Source organism: Dysidea avara, chromosome 1 (assembly GCF_963678975.1).
Source record: "Dysidea avara chromosome 1, odDysAvar1.4, whole genome shotgun sequence".
In the NCBI taxonomy this organism is placed as follows: Eukaryota; Metazoa; Porifera; class Demospongiae; order Dictyoceratida; family Dysideidae; genus Dysidea; species Dysidea avara.
The window spans coordinates 33406400-33427787 of record NC_089272.1 but is presented as its reverse complement, the minus strand read 5'-3'; the positions used below and the strand labels follow the sequence as shown (position 1 = coordinate 33427787).

The 21388-nt window shown below is 37.5% G+C and overlaps 1 long non-coding RNA gene across 1 annotated transcript; it reads right to left on the bottom strand.

The window, feature by feature from the left end:
* Positions 1–4748: 4748 nt before the first annotated feature.
* LOC136249855 (uncharacterized) lies at positions 4749–7213 on the bottom strand. Its single transcript, XR_010698359.1, has 3 exons — positions 6911–7213; positions 6626–6856; positions 4749–5197 (listed from the first exon to the last, which is right to left on the bottom strand). It is a non-coding gene; the product is annotated as an uncharacterized lncRNA (long non-coding RNA).
* Positions 7214–21388: the final 14175 nt, after the last annotated feature.

Below are 21388 nucleotides of genomic sequence, written 5' to 3'. Positions count from 1 at the left end.
AAGCTAAGTTGCATGGGGCATACAAGCTAATCCCTAACTCTGTATTAGACTTTAGAACATGTGTACAACACCATTATGGTCTTTGGCATGCTGTGGAGTGCTGGTCTAGTCCTTCGCACGTACGTTTATAAATGGATAAGCGCTATGAAAGGATCGACGCCTGGGTCTCGAAGCGAAGACTGCTGTAAAAACAGCATTAGGTAATGAAAAATAACTTACATAAATGTAAAAGCATATACTGCATAAACGTAAAAGTGCTTTTTGAAAATGTCCGTGTCCGCGTCCGTGTCCGACCGTATCCGCCTTTTCCAACTACCCTAACCATAGTTATATTTCGCATACCGTGCATTATATTGATGAATTATGGAATCTACAAGCTCACCTTTTGGACACTGCTGAAATGCCATTGGAACACACAGGTGTCAATTTAGCTGATGAGTTGAAGGATAGCCTTGCAAGGTGGGATCTTAAAGATGATGATCTTGTGTCTATAACCACTGATAATGCACGAAACATTGTTTGTGCAACTGAAATACTATCATGGCCTCGCTTTGGTTGTCTAGCCCACACTCTTCAAATTGGAGTTAAGAAAGCTATAGAAATTCCACAAATATCAAGAGCTCTTGCTCGTGCCTGCCGTGTAGTGACCCATTTTCATCACTCTTCTAAGTCTTCATATATATTAAAGCAGAAACAAACAGACTTGCATGTTGAGGAACTAAGTTTGGTTCAAGATGTCACTACACGGTGGAACTCATCGTATTACATGCTGAAACGTTTGCTTCAACAGTGTCAGCCACTGTGTGCTACCTTAATTGAAATTTTAAAAAAACAACAGATTTTATGCCTAGTGATGCTGAGATTTCAATAATGGAAACATTTTTGGTAGTTTTACAACCCATTGTGGAGATCACTGAGACACTGGGTGGTGAAAAACTAGTAACTATTTCAGCCGTAAGACCACTATTATACAAGCTTTTGTCAATACATTTGGTTGAAAATTCTTCAGATTCCTCACTGGCTAAAACAATGAAAAAGATTGTGATGGGTGATCTCAAAGATCGTTACGATGATGTGATGAGCTTGATTAACAAGGCATGCTTCCTTGACCCTAGATTTAAAGCCCTTGCTTTCATGACTGACAGTGACAAGAGCTTTACAATTGCTTCTGTGGAAGAAGAAGCACAAGAGTTGAATGATGATGATAACAACAGCCTTGATACTAGTACAAGCACTATTAATCTGACTGATGATGATGATGCTCCTCCACCATCTAAAAAGGCCAAGAAAGGCTTGATGTCTTTGTTGGATGATGTTGTTAATTCCAAATCTCAAGATGAAGGTGCACCACTATCAGACAGTGAAAGAATCAAAGCTGAAGTAGAAAGGGAAATGAGCAATTACATTGCCATTGAAATTGATCCTAGTACAGTGGGTAACCCTCTAGTATGGTGGAGAGACACTATCCACGGTTAGCACGGTTAGCCAGGGAATTTTTATGTATTCCAGCAACCTCAGTGCCATCAGAGCGCGTGTTTAGTGTGGCTGGACATGTAGTAAATGAAAAAAGAGCCTGTCTACTACCAGAGAATGCTAACATGTTGGTCTTCCTTGGTGCAAACCTAGAAGTTAACAAGAAGAAAAGATAAATTTAAAAGTAACAGTATGACTAACGGTATAACAATATTGTTTATTGTGAGACTAAATCTTTTGTTTTAACAACCATCACTTACTTGAAAGTTCTTTAGTGTTCAGTGTTATATTGTATGATCATTATCGAGATAATATCATTTATCGAGATAAATAGGCTTTTATTATCGAAATTTATCGAGATATAGGTTTTTTCATTATCGCACAGGCCTAATATTTATGACAAGTTATGTCACTTAGATGCTAATAAATCACCTGGTCCAGATGGTTGGCATCCCCGTTTTTTCAAAGAAGCAGCTCTTGACTTGTCAAACCTTTAGCAGTATTGTTTCAGAAATCCTTGGACACAGGTATAGTTCCTAATGATTGGAAACTAGCAGACGTGGCTCCAGTGTTTAAGAAGGGTGACTGTAAACTCCCATCTAATTACAGACCAATTAGTTTGACTCCACTGATTTGCAAGGTATTGGAATCAACGATCAGAGATAAAATGTTTGACTATCTATTTAGGAATAATCTACTACCTAATGAACAGCATGATTTTATGCCAAGACGCTCCTGTGTTACACAACTTTTAACTGCATTACATTACTGGACTGAATCTCTTGAGAAAGGTGTGCCTGTTGATGTACTGTATTTGGACTTCAGTAAGGCCTTTGACTCTGTCCCGCATGAAAGATTACTTTTAAAACTTGAAGCTTATGGCATACAGGGCAAAGTTCTGCAGTGCATTAGATTCTTTCTCTCTCAAAGGAAGCAGGCTGTTGTGATTAATGGTGTTAAATCAGCTACAAGTAATGTACTCAGTGGTGTGCCTCAAGGATCTGTGATTGGCCCTCTTTTGTTTTCAATTTATGTCAATGATCTTCCTAGCGTAGTATCATCCCAAGTGTTGTTGTTTGCTGATGATGTTAAGTTGTTTTGCCCAATTGTAAACCAGCAGAGTAACTTTCAATTGGAACAAGATCTCTTATTACTAAAAGAATGGTCAATGAAGTGGTTGCTGAATTTCAACATTGTTAAGACATTTGTTATGCATCTGGGTAACTCTAACCCGTGTCATACATATTATATGGATGGACAACCCCTACAGGTAGTATCAGAACATAAAGACCTAGGAATAATAGTGGATTCTAGCTTAAAGTTCCGTAGCCAAGCAACCTCTGCTATAAACAAAGCCAATTGTGTATTGGGATTAATCAAAAAATCATTTAACACTCTAAATAGAAAGACCCTTCCAATGCTCTACAAGGCTCTGGTAAGACCTCACCTTGAATATGCTAATGTTGTATGGGGACCCAATTATATTGGAGATTGTGACAAGATGGAGAGAGTGCAAAGAAGAGCCACTAAATGTGTTCAGGATCTGTCAAGTTTAGAGTACGATGAACATCTGGTTACCCTCAAGCTTCCTACATTGTCATATCGAAAGCATCGTGCTGACATGATTATGGTATATAATATCTTACAAAGGAATGCTAATCTTCAACCTGAATTATTTTTCCACCTGAATTTGTCAAGTGCCACAAGGGGACATGACTTCAAACTTTTTAAACCTCATGCCCAAAAGAATGTTCAAAGCAAATTCTCAGTAAGAACTATCAATTCATGGAATAATTTACCCAATTATGTAGTGTCGTCTAATTCCACTGACAATTTTAAAATTTTGATTGATAACTTTTATTCTTAATGTAATTGTTTATTGTAATGAGCAGGACTCACAGGCATAATGCCTTTATCTCTGTATTTAATAATAATAATAAACTAAAGGAAACAAAATTAAGATTGAAGAAACACAGAAGGCAATTCTCAACCATTGTTTTGTTAGTTGGATTTTAAGGCAGTTGTATATTTAATAGTGAACTGTCAATAAAATAATAAAAATAGCTACGTATGTATATAGGTTGTACTATAAAGCAAATTTTAATCAAATAGTGGACCATTAAAGAGAAAGATTTTGAAGAGCAGTTAGACAATGGCATTCAAAGAATGCTTTTGATATTTGCAAAGTATGCAAGGTTTATTCTAGTAATTAGAGACCTGTACACAGGTGTCTTACTGGGTAAGACATGTAGGATTTTTCAGTGGCCTCCTCAGGAACGATGTAATAATCACCTTGGCTCTGCCTTGGTGATTATTATTACATCATTTCTTCAGGCTTGTTTATCCACTGAAGAATTCTAGCACTGCATGTCTTACCTATACAAAGAGATGTAAAATGGACAGATGTATTATAAGCATAATATATTTTTTGTAATGCAGGATTTGCAAGACCATGATTTCTCAACTAGCCCAACCATGTTATTGAAGATGAATTACCTGACTAGGCCTGCACCTATTATGCCGGCATAATCTTGAGAATAATAGGTCACCAATTTCGTGAGAATAATTCCGGAATAATAGGATGGTTACAGGCATAATTTTAGAATAATCGGACGACCACGGGAATAATTGGTGAAATTAGGGGGTGTGTCTCTTGATTACCTAGAAAAAAGAGTTAAGCTACTATAAATGATATTACAGGAGTGCTGGCTGAAAGGAGCTGAAAAGCCTCTAAAAGATCGATTTACTCTAATAGAACGTTCAAATACTCTAATAGAGCAGTCAGATCGTTTCATGTTAACAATCTGCAGCCAGCATCAGGGATTTAACTGCATGATTATCTCCAATTCTGAAACCTGTACATCTTATCACAGGAAAAAAAGTGGCATTTCCTGTAGCAGGATATGTGCAGGAAATTTACAGGACAGGTGACATTTCCAGCACATATCCGGGAGATGGAAATGTACAGGAAATTTGCAAATTTCCTGTACATTTCCTACTACATGATAGGGCACAATTTCCTGCAGATTTCCTGCACTGGACATATGAAATTTCCTACAGATTTCTTCTATAAGGTATTTATGAAATTTCCAATACATTTCCTCTATACAATATCTATGGAATTTCCTATAGATTTCCTCTATACAATATCTATGAAATTTCCTATAGATTTCCCCTATACAATATCTATGAAATTTCCTATAGATTTCCCCTATACAATATCTATGAAATTTCCCTTATACAATATCTATGACATTTCCAACAGATTTCTTCTATACAGTATTAATGAAATTTCAAATACATTTCTTGTACAGTATCAATGAAACTTATACATGTGGTAAAAACTGTAAACAATAATATCTACATGGTATTACATTATATACAAGTACACAGTTACAAGGGTATAGTATAGCTACAAGTTAGTCACATAGTACAGTACCATATATCAGATTTTGTGACCCATCACGAAATTTCTTTTGCTTGGGACAAAGGGTGATCACCTGGGCTGAACCTGTTTAATTGACTACCATCTTTATCATCATATCAGCATGTTTACTCCTTAAGCTTGAGTTTTAACTTTCATTAGCTCATCGTGTCACTCCTTGCTAGATGTCTCTCTGCTCTCTTGGTGTATCGATGTCACTTAATATCTTCTTGATTGATAGCTATTTCCACCTTGCCCTTACGTTCGGCATATTACAGCTGCTCCACTTTATTGAAGTTTCTGCAAATTGTATAATGTAAATGAATGCACGGTATAGTACACATTAACAAAAAAATGCAACCTACACTACAATATAACTATTTTTCTTGGACATTTAAGAAAGTTGAACAATGCAAGATTACTGAAAACAGATCCAGTGTAACCATACGAAAAATGTTTGTGGTCAGGGCCAACAAATATGAAAAACTGAATACATTAATACTATGCATAGAAAACACATTAATAGTAGGACCTAATGTATTTCGCAGACTGGACTCGCAGACTGGACTCATGCACTGAACTAAACAGCTTCTTAACAGTTATCCAGGTATTATCTAGCTCCTGTACCACTGGAAACACAATAATCAAGCTAAAACTGTTGAAGCTGCTCTTCCTACAAAGTTACAGAGTTCGCGAATGCACTAATTTAATAGAATGTTTACAAAACATGTGTACTTGTGCATACTAGCAGTGGTGGAGGCTATTGTAGTTGCATAGGATTAATTCCTTTGCTGCTTTACTGCTTAATACTAGTGGATAGGCTACTGTGAATGACCAGAAGTAAATACTTAGCGATGTTGTTAGTATTACGCTATCCGCTTAATGCTGCCCGCTAAGCTAGTTTACATCTAAAAATATGTTGTCACTATATAGACTGTGTAGAAAAGGCTATGTGTAGCCTATATCTAACTATTTATGCACTATTATAACGTCTTGTAAATATTCTAATAAATTAGTGCACATGCGATATTTGTGACTTTGTAGGAAGAGCAGCTTCAGTAGTTTTAGCTTGACATTAGTGTCTACAGTGGTACAAGAACTAGGAAATTTCTGGATAATTGTTAAGAAGCTGTTTGTGAGTCCACTCCACAAAATACATTAGGCCTATTAGTAGCAGGTTGGCAGCTATTCTTGAAAACTAGCTCCTTAAGTGGCTGAAATACAGCAGAATCAATACCAAAATCTTTGGCTGGCTGTTGAAGGCCATCCACCACTGATTCTCATGAAGCGAGGTCCTCGTGTCAAAGCCAGAAAATGTGACTAGAGCCTGGTAGGGCACCCAGAAAACATAACCTCAAGAAACCAGTTTTGAGCATCAAAATCGCCGGATAGTTTGATAGTGTAGCTACCCACTAGAGGTGGTCGTTCAATTTCCTCTGGTGTATAATTTGGATCCGCTTTCTAAAATCAAGTTACAAATAATGATAAAGTACTGTGTGGTATTATGTTCAATCCAAATGCACCTGGGAATGCATACATACTACTCAAGGTACTACTTAGCACAATTACTGTAGGCAAGATATGAGCAATGTAGGATATAAGGTTACACATATTTTGAACAGGATGCCTGTTTGTGGCCTTGTTTAATGATACACCACAGAATAAACACATACTACAAACAAATACATAATTACAAACAAGACTTGTAATCACAAAAGAGAACCTCACCTACAGACCAGGTGACACATCAACGGCATTCAGTAACAGCTCAAACTCAATTGTAGGTTGGCATCCTGAGGTCCGATGGACTTTTTCAACAGGTGCTATAGTCTTAATGATGTTCACCATCTTGGCAAAGCTACCATTCTCTTAATATATCTGGTGATACATTCTGCTGACGAGTAACACTATATTTATCTCCAGACATACTACTCTATTGATGAGTGCGATTTTGATAACCTGGATATAATAAATATTTGTGTACTGGACTAGGCGACTCTAAATGATGCCTACCTTGTTTTCCTGCACCGAGTTGTAGTAAGAAGAGCTTGTTTGTTTCCTCACATTAGAAGCAGTGGCAATAATACCATTCCTTTTCACATACCGATATGGAATTATAGCTGTTAAGGTAGGCGGGTGATGTGCGAGTAGTGACTTGAGTCCAGAACCCCTCGAGTCGAGACGGCCGCTTTACTGGCATTCTTTTATTTCACTACTTGCTTGCGGAGTCTTCTCTTTCTCTATGTCACAGAAGAACACTTCGACTCTCCAACTTTCTGCCAGCACCTGCCAACGTCGCCATTTTTAATGTTCCCGCGCAGCATAACAAACGCCTCAACTTTTGTCAGAAAAAAACTATTAAGTTGCGCGCTTAGGTTAAAATCGATCGGTTATTCTTGCTCTTTGCGACCCACCCAACCTTTTACTCTAGAAGAGAAAGAGAGTATCTTCCCTCATATTATGTACAGCTAGGTAAATATTATACGTAGCTATACCATAGATTATATAGAGGGCTATAATCTATGGTTTTAAACTCTAGTGCACAGACTAACGTACGAGAAGCCATACAATTGCACGTAAGAGTTTGCTACTTGATATTATTTCAGCCCTTCAGTACACTCAGACTTACTTCAAAGATTCTGTTGAGCTGCATGCAACTGTCAGCACCCAACTAAATTACGTTAAAAATGCTTTCAGATTGCTGCATCTCAGGCTTGAGTGATGATTTTAAAAATTTTCCTGGTGGAGGGGGGGCCTGCCCCCAGACCCCCTTGAAAATATGCTACAATTGCTATGCCCTCAACTGTGGTGGCCCACCCTCCCCTGTTTTGCCAGCCCTGCTTGGTAGTCTTGTTCGGTTACACTTTGGTTCACACTTATCAGATTTGATCAATTTAATTGTTCAGGACAAGTAGTGCAATCTGGATCCAGAGGCAGAGATGGTTTCAGTGCCCACAGGTGATTAGTGCTGTGAGCAACTGGCAATCTGGTTCAGTGCCTGAGACATGCTGAAACACGTAGTAGCTACTGTAATACATGAAGGAGTTGATTATATAATTACAGGGGAGGATCCAGACTTTTAAAAAGGGGGGTTCCACTTTAAATTGCAACTTCAGTCTAGCTGTAAGTTGAAGATCAAAAAAAAAAAGGTCATTACCTGCTGACAATAGCTGCCCCTCACCATAGATGCCCTCACCAACTACATATAGCTTGCTACACCGACTGCTCCTCAAAAGACTACTGTGACTTCTCTATTAGAGTATCTCGAGTAAGAGAGGCTCTTCTTTCAAAAGGGGGGTTCCATGGAACCCTTTGAACTCCCCCTGGATCTGCCCCTGAATTTGATACAGAATTTTGCATGTATGATCAGCTTTGGCTACACAGCATGTGCAATTCCCACTGAGCCAAACTGGAAATTGACAAATAGCTACACCAAAATCTTTTAAGTGCATTCTATGTAAGTAATTATGCATCAGATGTAAAGCAAAAGCACACATCACAATGTCGACCCCATTTGTCAAACTCATACATTATGTAGAGTCGTTTTTCTACGATAAAGTGTGTGGGAATACTACCTTAAATAGACATATACTTCTTGTAGCCAATATAGCTCCTAATGGTGTTCAGTCCCCTTCATTGACTCATTGTCAATAGTCTCTCAACGGACCACCCTATAGTTTGTGGCTGCTGATAGTAAAATATCTGAGTTGAGTTAGCTACATATACGTATGCTGGTGAGAATTTTATAAATTTATCCCAGAAATTTTATTGTAGTTGTATATAGTGGCACAATGGATCCTAGCCACTACTGCTATGATCCAGTAGCAGTAGTGGCTACTGGATGGTAGCTTCATTGGTTTCGTATACATAATTATGTGTTGACCTGGTTATAGTGGTACTCCTCTGGTAAGAGTAGAAAGGTGTGTGCTGAAGTTCCAACAGGTACTGTAGAAAATGTATGGGAGATGAGTTTCCCAGTTCGCTGTGTATAGAAAATTGTTCCAGCTCATCGATAAAATGATTTTTTGCTTATTGTGAGATGACACATAACAGCCTATAATATTATTTAATTTTATGGTGATCCTGTGTAATTCATAATACAAAGTGACGTAATTATGCAAAGGTTGCTTGTTTTCTGTTTTGTGCCATGGTTACCAATGGGGCTCAATAGAGAGTGTCTGGAAAGCCACCCATTTGTTTGTTTAACCATTACTAGCACTTACAAATTGTGGCAAACCTATTATATCAAACAGCATGTAGCATTTTTTGAGCTGTAACAATTTGTTATTACATATAGGTATATTGATCACGAGATTAAAGTTTGGTGCATGGGTTAATTTCTATATTCTGCAAGACAACAAAAACTGTGAAGTGTGCGATAGAATTTTCAGTGGATGCAGATATATTCATGTAATAATTCTACCTTTAGCTACCAGTTAAACTGCATAGTACAAACTGAAAATAAAAGTATTGCAAAATTCTACAGTAATTTGAGCTGAAGTGTAACCATATCAATTTAAAATTCCATAGTAACTTCAAATCAATGACAGTAAAAGTGGCACGTGTCAAACTTATATGTCATGCCTAACTGCAAACTACTGTAACAGGTGATATGTACTAATAAAAATGCACCAGAAATGTAAACAAATTACCTTGAAATTTCCGCGTAACTGGAAATCACCTGGACAGGTGGTATGTACTAGTACAGGAAATGTTCCAGAAATGTGAACAAAGAACTCCTTGACAAAATATGGTTGTGGAATTTCCTGCACAACTGGAAATTAGATGGAAGAGTGATATGTAGAAGTACAGGAAATGTGTCAGAAATGTTAACCAAAAAAAATCCTTGACATTTCCAGTTCCAGGAAATGTGACATTTCCTGCATGAGTGGAAATTGCCTGGAAAGGTGGCATGTATTAGAGCAGGAAATGTGCCAGAAATATGAACAAAATATTCCTTGACATTTTTGAAAGTGGCATTTCCTGCAAAACTGGAAATCACTTGGAAAGGTGATATGTACAAGTACAGGAAATGTGTCAGAAATTCAAACAGAAAATTTCCTTGACATTTCCTGTACCGATATAACCGCCGGAAATGTGGTATTTTTTGCTGTGTATACCAGTGTATCTTCTTCAAGTCTTTGAGCATTATTATCTACCTAACTTAGTAGCTATATAGTAGTTACAGCATAATTATTATTATAATACACTAATAATTAAATACACTTGAATTATTACTGTAGATAGCTATTCTAAGTCTGCTGTAACTATTATGGATAGAATAATGATGTGTAAGGTGGAATGCTTCATTATATGGCTTAATAATTCGGACAAAACTACTTATAGCAGAATCTTGAAAACTAAGCGACTAGCCACAGATATATACTGAATGAGAATAATTATAGAATATTAGGCTGGATACAAGAATAACAAAAAGAATAATAGGAGAATTTTTTGGGAAATTCTGGAAAGAATAATAGGTAAAATTTTGAGCATAATAGGCTCAGGCCTAATTACCTCTGCACACTGTACATGTATACTACAAGCACTGATGTTAACATATGCAATGTAAATTACATACAGTATTGTTCACCTTCTGTAACTTTCTTTTGTAAATAGCACATATTGTCAAGAGTTCAATCGATTTTGCACCATACAGATTATTTATCACAAAGAACATCACCTATAAGTAACCATTTTAGCATCTGCATGCGTGGTCTGTGTACTTGCTCAGGTTTCCCAGCTCTTATACGTAAATGGCATATCTCCTAGGTAGTTGTAGCATGCTATGCTGAGAACTCCCTTCAGCATGTCTCCTTCACTAACGCAACCCCTAACTTCACTATAACACTTGAACAATGCCCCCGGTCTTTTGACTGGGGATAGTTGTCTTAGCCAGTGAATTGTGTAGGTACTTATAGTCCTTGAGATGACAGCAAGGCGAAGATTGCAATGCAGTCTATAAGTTTCTTTATTGCAGTTTTTAGATTGCCCTGTGCCTGTGGTATGCAAGTGTCAGCATTAAACATTATAGTTTTCGATAGCAACAGATGTTTAAGTAGTTGCATATCAACTATACAATTTTACACCAGCCATACATGCAGTTAGAAATTATATTTTAAAATAAACAACAAAAGCAGTGAAATATGCATATAATTACATGTACTGTACATGAAATTTGAAATTTTCAATAATCACATTTATTTGTTTGTCTCCATACTAGTTATCCTTAAGAAGTGTAGGCAATGGAACATAGATGAGAAGATACAACTACTATACACACCAGCCAGTAGACAGCTAGTATTAGCTTTAGATGAAGGTCATGATTGACAATAATCAGTTGTTTATAATAGTTCAAAGCCAGTTGAGTAAGACTTGATCAGTTCAACAACCACCAATTTCCATGTGATTACGTATACATTGTAATTAATTACTACTGAAAGTTGAATTGTCAAATTATTGGATAAATATAATTAATGCAGAAAATTTCTAAGACTGCTGCAACAATGATTTTGTATTATCACCATCTCTGTGCCAAATTTGAAGAAATCTGGAGAAAGTGGGCATTACAATTTTTCTGATGGTTTGACATGGTATTGTGTAATGATCTTATTAGTAGCTGAGTTAATATCCTATATGATTTGATCAATGCTGACTGAGGTGATTGAGTAGTGCATGTAAGAGTTCATGATATAAGTAAGGGAGTATGGAGAAACAATCTGTGGTACAGAATAAGCTAAGTTTGCAAACTCATGTATGTAAGAGCTGGTAACCAATGCATAATTATACTGCTGCTTTTTTTTGTTGTTGTTGTTGATCTTAATTGTTGGCAAATGATGGAACAGCTTGAGCCAACCCTCCTATTGTTGATAAAATTTACTGAATTTTCATCTCAATTTACCAATGGCCTGCATGCATGCAGCTTTGATTCAGTGTGCAGATAACACCCCTTTGTATAATAGCTTTCAGGGGTGGATCCAGGGTTTTATTGTGGAGTTTCCAGAAACTGGTCAAGTATATTCAGGCAATTAGAATCGATCTTGGCATTGATTTGTAAAGGTATCAAAGGCTCATATCGAAACACTATAATGAGCAGTCAACTACCCTAATAGAACAGTTACATTTTTTGTATTCTATCAAAGTTACTTAGTTTACATGGTAAAAATTGTCTAAAATCATATCTCAGAGTGAGTGCTGAAATCTTTCCAAGGTGTATTTTGAGATTAAAATTACCGTAACAATTTTCAACAAAAAAAACATCTTTAAGCTGCTAGTTTGATGCTTGCTTGGTAGTATCAGAAGCAGGCTAAATTAAAGAGTAAAAAGAGGTGGAGCTATGTAAATTTGAAGCATACAACAGACATGAAACCCAGTCTGGGGGCATGCCTGTCAATGACTCACATGATGTAAAGCTCCCAGAAACGAGATAAGGTTTCAGATCTCAAAATCTCTACAGGCTGTACGAGATTTCAAAAGAATGCAGACCCCTTGGTGGTGATATAGTACTGGGTACAGCTACATAGAACACACACAGTGGAACTGGATAAATTCCTGTTGCAGCAACCATCTCAGATACTTATATTTTGATACACGGTCTTATTTGCATAGAGAGAGAGAACAAGAACTACTTCATTGAACGTGTGTTGCATACAGTACAAGAGTACTGTAACAGTTTTATGTTCAACAATATTATTATCCCCCACACATATATATTCTGTTTTGAAACCTTGCCAAAAAATCTTTGAAGTACTGAAGACTTGAAATCTTGTACAGGATTTTTTTGAGTTGTGGACTCGCATCATCAGCACTGCATCCCACCAATCATGCTTGGGGTTAATGTACAAGACCTGACAGCCTTGCAAATGTTTCAGAGACTATTAATCTTCGATTAGAACATTGATTTATTAAAAGTGTTGTTGTTGTTGTTGTTGTTGTTGTTGTAGTCATTCTACCGTACATTGTAGCAGCCAACACATGACAACACAAGTGATCACAAGCACCAGAAAGTCATCACAGGAGTTGAAGCTGCCTTTGCAATTGGTTTTACAACTCACTTTTGTATGCATGATTGCCCATTTTGATGTGTGAATCATTGTTTTATTTTGTCTGTAGCTATTGGTGTGCCAGTGTGTGTGGGTGCATGCGCCTCTGGCAGAACTGCACTGCCAGTATAATATATTTTAAAGATTAGGCTGCATCATGATTAATTTTGCCAAATCTAACACTGTGAAAAAAGAGGGATATAAGATGGTATTTCCAGTGGCTTATTGAATACAAAAAAAGCTTGATATAACCTGTATTATACTAACAATCTCACATAAGGCTTTAGTTAATGTGTTAACATACTGAAACCATATATGTGATGGTATAGTGTGGGCATTATATTAGATATAAGCTATTTGAGGTAATGTGGTAAATAAACTGAAACCATATATGCAATAGTATAGTATGGATTATACTAAAGTATAAGATGAGTATAATGCAGGATTTATATTAAGGCTTATTTGTATTCAATAAGCCACTGGAAATACCATCTTATACCCCACCTTTTTCACAGTGTAAGTGCTAACAGTTGACAGTAGGCATTCCAGTATCTGAGATTTTTTAATAAAAAAATTCTCCGTATATTCCCCAATAGAACCTTGGCACAAAATAACAACTCGTATTTAACTTGGGATTGCTCCGTCGTCCAAGCTCCAATGAGGACGAAAATCACTGTGGGGTTTGTCCACACGTTGATCATCATGAAAATCTTAGTTTTATCGTGCACGTTACATATAAGTAAGTTTTGTGTTGTTTTGTAATCTTTTCAAGCCTTATAATGTATGTAGAATGCTTTAAAACTTTAAAAAACGTACTGTCGGGTGGAAGGTAGTCACTGGTGCTTACTTTAAAGTGCGTAGTTACTTCGCTCGGGTTAGCGATTTTCAGCTCCAGAGCAATCTTCTGATGGCTGTGTCATCAGCTCAAAAGTATAAACCACTTCAAAGTCGGCATAACAATACCATAATTGAAACCACAACTCCACCTTAGGTATTGTTGCATCATTGCGGCACCTCCACTTTAGTTGTTTACCTTTATAAGTTGTTAACTTGATGTTTTCACTTACTTGACATAGCCTCTTGCCTATAGGTATACACCATTGTATTGAGAAGTGTGCAATAGGTGAAACATATTTGCTCACCACAAAGTATACAAAGATAGCTGAGATCTGATACAATCTGAAGTTACTCTCATTACATGTACACACTTGCAGATAGAAGCAACTGCAGTTTCAAGATAGTCCAGATTGCTAGATGGCTTCCTGATTCAATTGTGCCATTTTTCCCTTTAAAATGTATGGGGAGCCCCGGAGAAAAAATGTACCTTTTTTCAGTTTTTAAGCACTGTGCATGCCAAAGTAGCTAATTCCAACCCAACAAACTATATATTTCTGAGATCGGCAATCAATACTCTATCTATTGAGCATATAAAAAGCCCATTTTTCCAAAATTTAAAAATCGGGCTGGAATGCCTATTGACAGTAACCTTTGGCATTTTTCGCCATCATGTGGGACTAAACTAGCCGATCTCTCAAGCTACGGAAGATCACAAAATAAGCGGAAGACACTTTGTCTGATAGTGCCCGCCCCTTGGCATAAAAAAAAATTTGGAGAGCGGCAGGCGCTTCCGTACATCGATCACACTTTGGTGTTTGACCTATAGTGTATCGTTGGCTCAATCCTTGGTTCACTGTATGAGTTAGAAAGCATGGCCAAACTTCACATTCGTTTGCAACAGTCGAGGAGAGGGCAAATTCCACCTGGATCAGTTTGTACAGGAATAAACGTGAAAGGTGAGTTGAGCTCGGAGTTGAGTTATATGCCAGTAAATGAATGACATCGTTAAGAAGTTATGTAGTCTATCTCTAGGCGTTATACTATAGACTACTGTACGTTACGCCAGCAGGAACGTAGCCAGGATTGGGTTTGACCCAGTTTGGAGTATTGTGGCATCTAGCTGCCCTACCTGATATTAACAATAAGGCTAGACTCGAGCCTTTAACTACACAGATGCTTACCAGCAATATACGGGCAGTCTCACTCTGGACTTCAGTGGTTCAGACACTGTTCATCTTAATTAACTGGAACCCACAATCAATAGTAAAACGTGATTCGTACCACGTGTTGACTGTACAGGAATTGAATGGCAGCTAAAAAGTAAACAGATTTAAATGTCTTTCTACCAAAAAGGCCTAGAGTGGGAAACAGTCAATCTTGTCAAGGTGGTGTCGAAACAACCATAGCAACAGGAAGTAGAGAACTGGACACCACGGACCAAACACTGCCTGCAGTGCTTACTGAAATTGATGATCATCAACCAGAAATTAGGGCAGAAAGGTTTGAAATTGTTTGTTTTGTAATTGTAAACTTAGCTAAATATTATTTAGTGATACTGAGTTGATGGATACTGGTAATGACAACTGTGCTAGCTCAGAAGAATCAAATGATGATCATTGAGAAGCAGTTTGCTGTGCAGAAAGAGATAAACCTCACCGGCCACAGCTTGATTATTCAAGTCTGTCTAAGAAAAAGCAAGGAAATCTTTGTCGTAGTTTTCGACCATCTTCCTTCAAATGGCTGAACTATAGTTTGACATGCAATAAGATTTTCTGTTTCTATTGCTATACCACTACTAAGCAGCAATTGGTAAAATTTAGCAAGAAAAACAGTGAAGCATTTGTCTCAGTAGGATTTGATAATTGGAAAAAAAGCATTAGAAAAGTTTAGGGAACATGAATCAAGTCAAATGCATAGGGAGTCACAAATGAAACTTCATGCAGTTAAGCAAACTTCAGTTGCTGTGCAATTATCAAGCCAAAAGCAAATAAACAGAAGAACAACAGGGAAATGCTTTGCATTGTATTGAACTCATTGAAATACTTGGTGAGGCAGGGTTTGGCAATTAGAGGCCACGATGATGAAAGTGGCAATCTAAGACAACTATCGGAGTGCCGTTCTGCAGATATAAAAGGTCTCAAATCATGGATTTCAAAAAAGCAGTACTTATCACATGATATTATAGATGAACAGATTAAAATTATGGCAGTCTATTTGTTGGACAAGATATTGGTAAAGATACACAAAGCACAATACTTTTCCATAATAGGAGATGAGACAAGAGATATCAGTGGTAAAGAACAGTTTGCTGTTTGTTGAGGATGATTACACAACTAATGAAGATATCATTGCTTTAGTTGACGTAGACAAAACTGATAGTGCAACTCTGACTGCTGAGTTGAAGAAAGTCCTCAGTAAAAATGGGCTGTTGATTTCAAATTGTTGCGGTCAGGCATATGATGGGGCCTCTCAAATATGTCTGGCCACCTAAATGGAGTTGCTGCAAGAATACAGGCAGTTGAAAAGAAGGCTCATTACGTTCACTGTACTGCCCACTGTTTGAATCTTTGTCTGCACGATTGTGGGAGGAACTGTGCAGTTATACGAGATGCTTTAACAGTGGCTACTGAACTGGCCACAATTATTCACGGTTCACCAAAGCGTCTAGCACAATTCAAGTGCTTACAAGAAGAGTTTTCAAAAGGATTGCCTGGATTGAAACCTTTATGTCCAACAAGGTGTACAGTGTGTACTGGAACTATACATACAGTGATAAGTAATTATTCAATTATATTTTTGGAACTGGAGAAAATTGAACTAAAGTTAGTTCAGAAGGAAGTCGAAAAGCCATTGGGATAATAGCAGTAATGGAAAAGTTTGCAACATACTTTGGCTTGAAATTATGTTATCTCATCTTTGCAGCTATGGAACAATTATCAAAAACACTGCAATATAAAGATATCAGTGTGTAAGTAATGGCTACAGCAGTGGATGCAGCAAAACGATTCCTACAAAGACAAAGAGAACCCACTGTATTTTAAAAATTTTATGATTTAGTTGTAGAGGAAGCTTGTGAACTTACCGGTGAGCCAACTCTACCCAGACAAAGACATATTCCACAACAAGTCAATAATGGTGCCCCTAACCATCACTTTTCATCTGCTGAAGATGACTTTCGGCAGCAATACTTTGAAGCATTTGATTTTCTCTTGAATGAAATCACACAGAGATTCAGCCAACCAACTTTTTTGACCGTACAGGAAATGGAAAAACTATTGATAGATTCATGCAATGGTAAAACACCCATTATATCCACAAATTTTAATTGCTTATATGCTAACTCCTTAGATATTCCTAAGCTTAAAGTTCAATTGCCTTTGCTAACTGAAGTCCTCAAAACAGGAAATATTGAACACAAAATGAGAATTAAAACAGTGACAAGTATTAGCACCGTGTATCAATTATTTGAAACCTGCAAATTTCCAAAGATCATGCTTGAGGAAGTGCATAATTTGTCGAAACTCTACCTCTGTATTCCAGTGTCATCTGCTACAGCAGAAAGAACATTTTCAGCTCTATGAAGAGTTAAGTCTTATTTGCGATCAACTATGACACAAGAAAGGTTAAATCATTTGATACTGCTGAATACTCGCAAGGATCTACTAGATGAAATAAGTATAGAACATATTGCAAAACACTTTGTTTCTAAGAATGACACTAGAAGGAACTACTTTGGTAATTTTTAAAACTGCTATATTCTTGTCTTGCAACTTTGTACTTCAAGTGGTAGCCATTTTTAAATAAAAGTTTATAGTCAGTTCACATTGCAACTTCACACTTTTAAAACTATTATTATTCTTTGGAAAGGCCACCAGATTCAATCTCAGAGCATAAAATTTTCTAAAATTTCCTGGGGGACATGCCCCCAGACCCCCTGAGTTGGCATGCTTCGCACACTAATTAGTATTTCCCACCTCAAAACAATTAGGCATACAGTTGTACATAAAGATTTAATAAAAGCCTTGGTATTGCATCATAGTTATACTCTGAGTGTGCAGCCCCCCCTCCTAAAAAAAGTTGCTTCCTCCGCCCCTGATTAAAGACTTTGCACTGCAGAGATCTGTTAAAGAATGCACTTTTAAGTATATATGTTTATGAATATATGCATGAAGTGTGACATTTTATAGGAACACATATTTAGTGTTTGTAGAAATCTTTATTTCATTGGTTGTAATTATATGCACCTGTGGTTGTTTTTATAGGTTTTCGCTCATTAGGTAATTTATATTGTAAGTCTTCTGGTGTAAAGTATTAATTTAACTGTTCTTTTTGTATTGTTCTATTGTTACTGTACCCAGTGCATTAGTTGTGTATTCTTTTGATTAAAACTGTTGTTGCTAGTGTATAAACTCTAACAGGTTATGGGCCCAGGCTCCCCAGTCTCTGTAAGAAACTATTGAACTTGTACTGTATACTTGTGATTGTTTTGAAGCATCATGGCAGAACTAAAATCTGTGTCTATTGTTCCATTGAATGGGGTAAACTATCCCACATGGAAAGTTCAATGTAGAATGGCACTCATGAAGGACAGCCTATGGGGCATTGTTAATGGAACAGAAATTCCCCCAGGAGAAGATGATGCTGAAAAGTATGCCAAGTTTGTGGCAAGAAGGGACCGTGCTCTAGCAATGATTGTTTTGACACTTGAACCTTCTTTGCTATATCTTATTGGAGAGCCAGAAGATCCAGTTGTTGTGTGGAAGAAATTGTCTGAACAGTTTCAGAAGAAGACTTGGGCCAATAAACTGGAACTTCGATGCAAGCTCTATGCACTTCGCCTAAAGGAGGGAGGGTCTGTACAAGGGCATATTAAAGCTATGACTGAGATGTTTGATGCCCTAGCTGTTGTTGGCGATCCTGTGTCTGAAGAAGACCGTGTAGTGCACTTACTCGCAAGCTTACCTGATTCCTTTGACATGTTGGTCACTGCTTTAGAGACAAATGAAACAGTACCTAAGATGGAAACTGTCACAGAGTGCCTACTACATGAAGAGCGCAAACTGAAAGACAAAAGAGAGAAGGAAGGTGGGCATACCAAGGCACTGGCATCTCAGACTCAGTTTAGTCAAAAGCCATTTAATTGTCATTACTGTGGAAAGCTAGGACATTTCAAGCGTAACTGTCGTAAACTAACCCTTGATAAGGAGAAGAAAGGAAGGCTTGATGCCAAAAAAGAAGAGAAACACAAGGCAAACAAAGTAACTTTGGAGCAAGGAAGTAGTGAAGATGATGCACTGGTAGTTACTCATGCTCTGTTAACTTCTTCAGAGTCCAAAAACAATTGGATTGTTGATTCAGGAGCCGCTTGCCATATGTGCAATGATCAACAGCTATTTAAACAATTTGTTAGTTTGAAGAAGCCACAAGAAGTGACCTTAGGTGATGGACACACTCTGGAAGCTGTTGGTTAGGGAATTGTCACACTAGAAGCAAGACTACCAAGTGGAAAAATCAAAAGGTGCAACTTAAATAATGTTTTGTGTGTACCTAAACTTGCTTATAATTTGCTAAGTGTTACCAAAGCATCAGAAGCTGGTAAAACAGTTTGCTTTAACAAGAATGTTTGCACAATATTAAACAAAAAGGGAAAGGCTTTAGCTATAGCTACAAAGTTGGGTAGTCTTTACTATTTAAATTGCAAGCAAAGTCAAAACCAGCTAATGAATGTAAGCATTGACAAAAGGGAGAGTAAAGAAACTCTTTGGCATCGCCGTTATGGGCACCTTGGAGAAAACGGCCTAAGAAAATTGGCTAAAAAGGGGCTTGTTGATAGTTTTAATTATAATGCATCAAAGTGGATAAGTTTTTGTGAAACCTGCACTTTGTGGTAAGCATCATAAAAGTCCAATGCCTACCTCAAGTGGCACTCGTTCGAAAGAGTTGCTTGGCTTGGTGCACAGTGACGTTTGTGGAAAAATTAGCACAGAATCAATTGGCGGTGCTGAATATTTTCTTACCTTTATTGACGACAAAACACGTTATGTTTGGGTGTATACCTTAAAACACAAAGCTGAAGTGTTTGATCGTTTTGTCGAATGGAAGGCCTTGGTTGAGAAACAGAGTGGGCAAAAATTGAAAGTGCTTCGCACAGATAACGGCGGGGAATATACCTCAAACAAATTTGAGGAGTTTCTGAAAACAGAGAGGGGTACTTCATGAACACCCAGTACCCAAAACACCTGAGCAATATGGTGTTGCAGAGAGGCTTAATAGAACTCTGATAGAAAAGATTCGCTCAATGCTTATTGATTCCCAACTTCCTCACAGATTCTGGGGTGAAGCACTATCTACAGCAGCTTATCTGAGAAATTTGAGCCCAACTAAAGTGCTTGAAGGGATGACACCTTATGAAGCTTGGACAAATAAAAAGCCAATGGTGAAACATTTGCGAGTTTTTGGCTGTGGTGCATTTGCACATATTCCGAAAGACGAGAGGCAAAAGCTTGATTCCAAAGCAAGAAAATGTATTTTTCTTGGGTATGGTCAAGGAACCAAAGGCTATCGGCTTTATGATACAAATTGCCTCAAAGTGTTTTATAGCCGTGATGTGAAGTTTTGTGAAAATGAACGAGTGCTTGAACCAGAAGCAAATAGTGAGACTGATTATAACTTTGTTGTAGACTTCTCGGAGTGTGAGGTACTTAGCCAGGAGCAACCAACTAGCCAGTCAGTTGCTGAACCTGTTCTTAGAAGGTCAGAACGACAAAGGCGACCTCCAGATTTTTATGGAGAGAGAGCAAATGCATGTACTCAAAGTGGAAAGAAACCCAGTACTCTTCAGGAAGCTTTATCCAGCCCTGAAAGCTCACGCTGGATGGAAGCTATGGATGCTGAAATGAACTCATTGGACCATAACAGAGTGTGGAACCTAGTTGAGCTACCCAAAGGTAGAAAAGCTGTAGGAAGCAAATGGGTGTACAAGATCAAAACTGGTGCAGATGAAATGATCGAGCAATACAAAGCGAGGTTAGTTGCCCAGGGGTTTTCACAAAAATACGGTGCTGATTATGATGAGACATTTTGTCTGGTTGTTTGGCTTGAATTAGTCCATGTTTTGATAGCATTAGCTGTCCAGTGTAGTCTTAAGCTACATCAAGTTGATGTGACCACAACTTTCTTGAATGGCGAGCTTGAGGAGGAGGTTTACATGAAGCAACCAGAAGGTTTTGCTGCTAAAGGAAAAGAACATCTTGTTTGTAAACTTAAGAAGAGCATTTATGGCCTTAAACAGTCTCCTCGTTGCTGGAACGTGGCCTTAGATTACCAGCTTAAGCAAATGGGCTTCTGTTAATCCGAAAGTGATCCTTGCATATACACAAATGCAGGAGGAGATATGTTCTTTATTGGTGTTTATGTTGATATTACCTACCACAGCAGCTACAGTGCATGTATGATTTGTCGTCCTTTGTGTCCCATCTACACTACTACATATGTGTTGATTCATAAATAGTACATCAATGGTTTCTTGACATCATCCTTGTTGGAAAGGATGAAAAGAGAATAGAAGAAATAAAGTATGCTCTTTCACAGAAGTTTGATATATTTCCTGGGA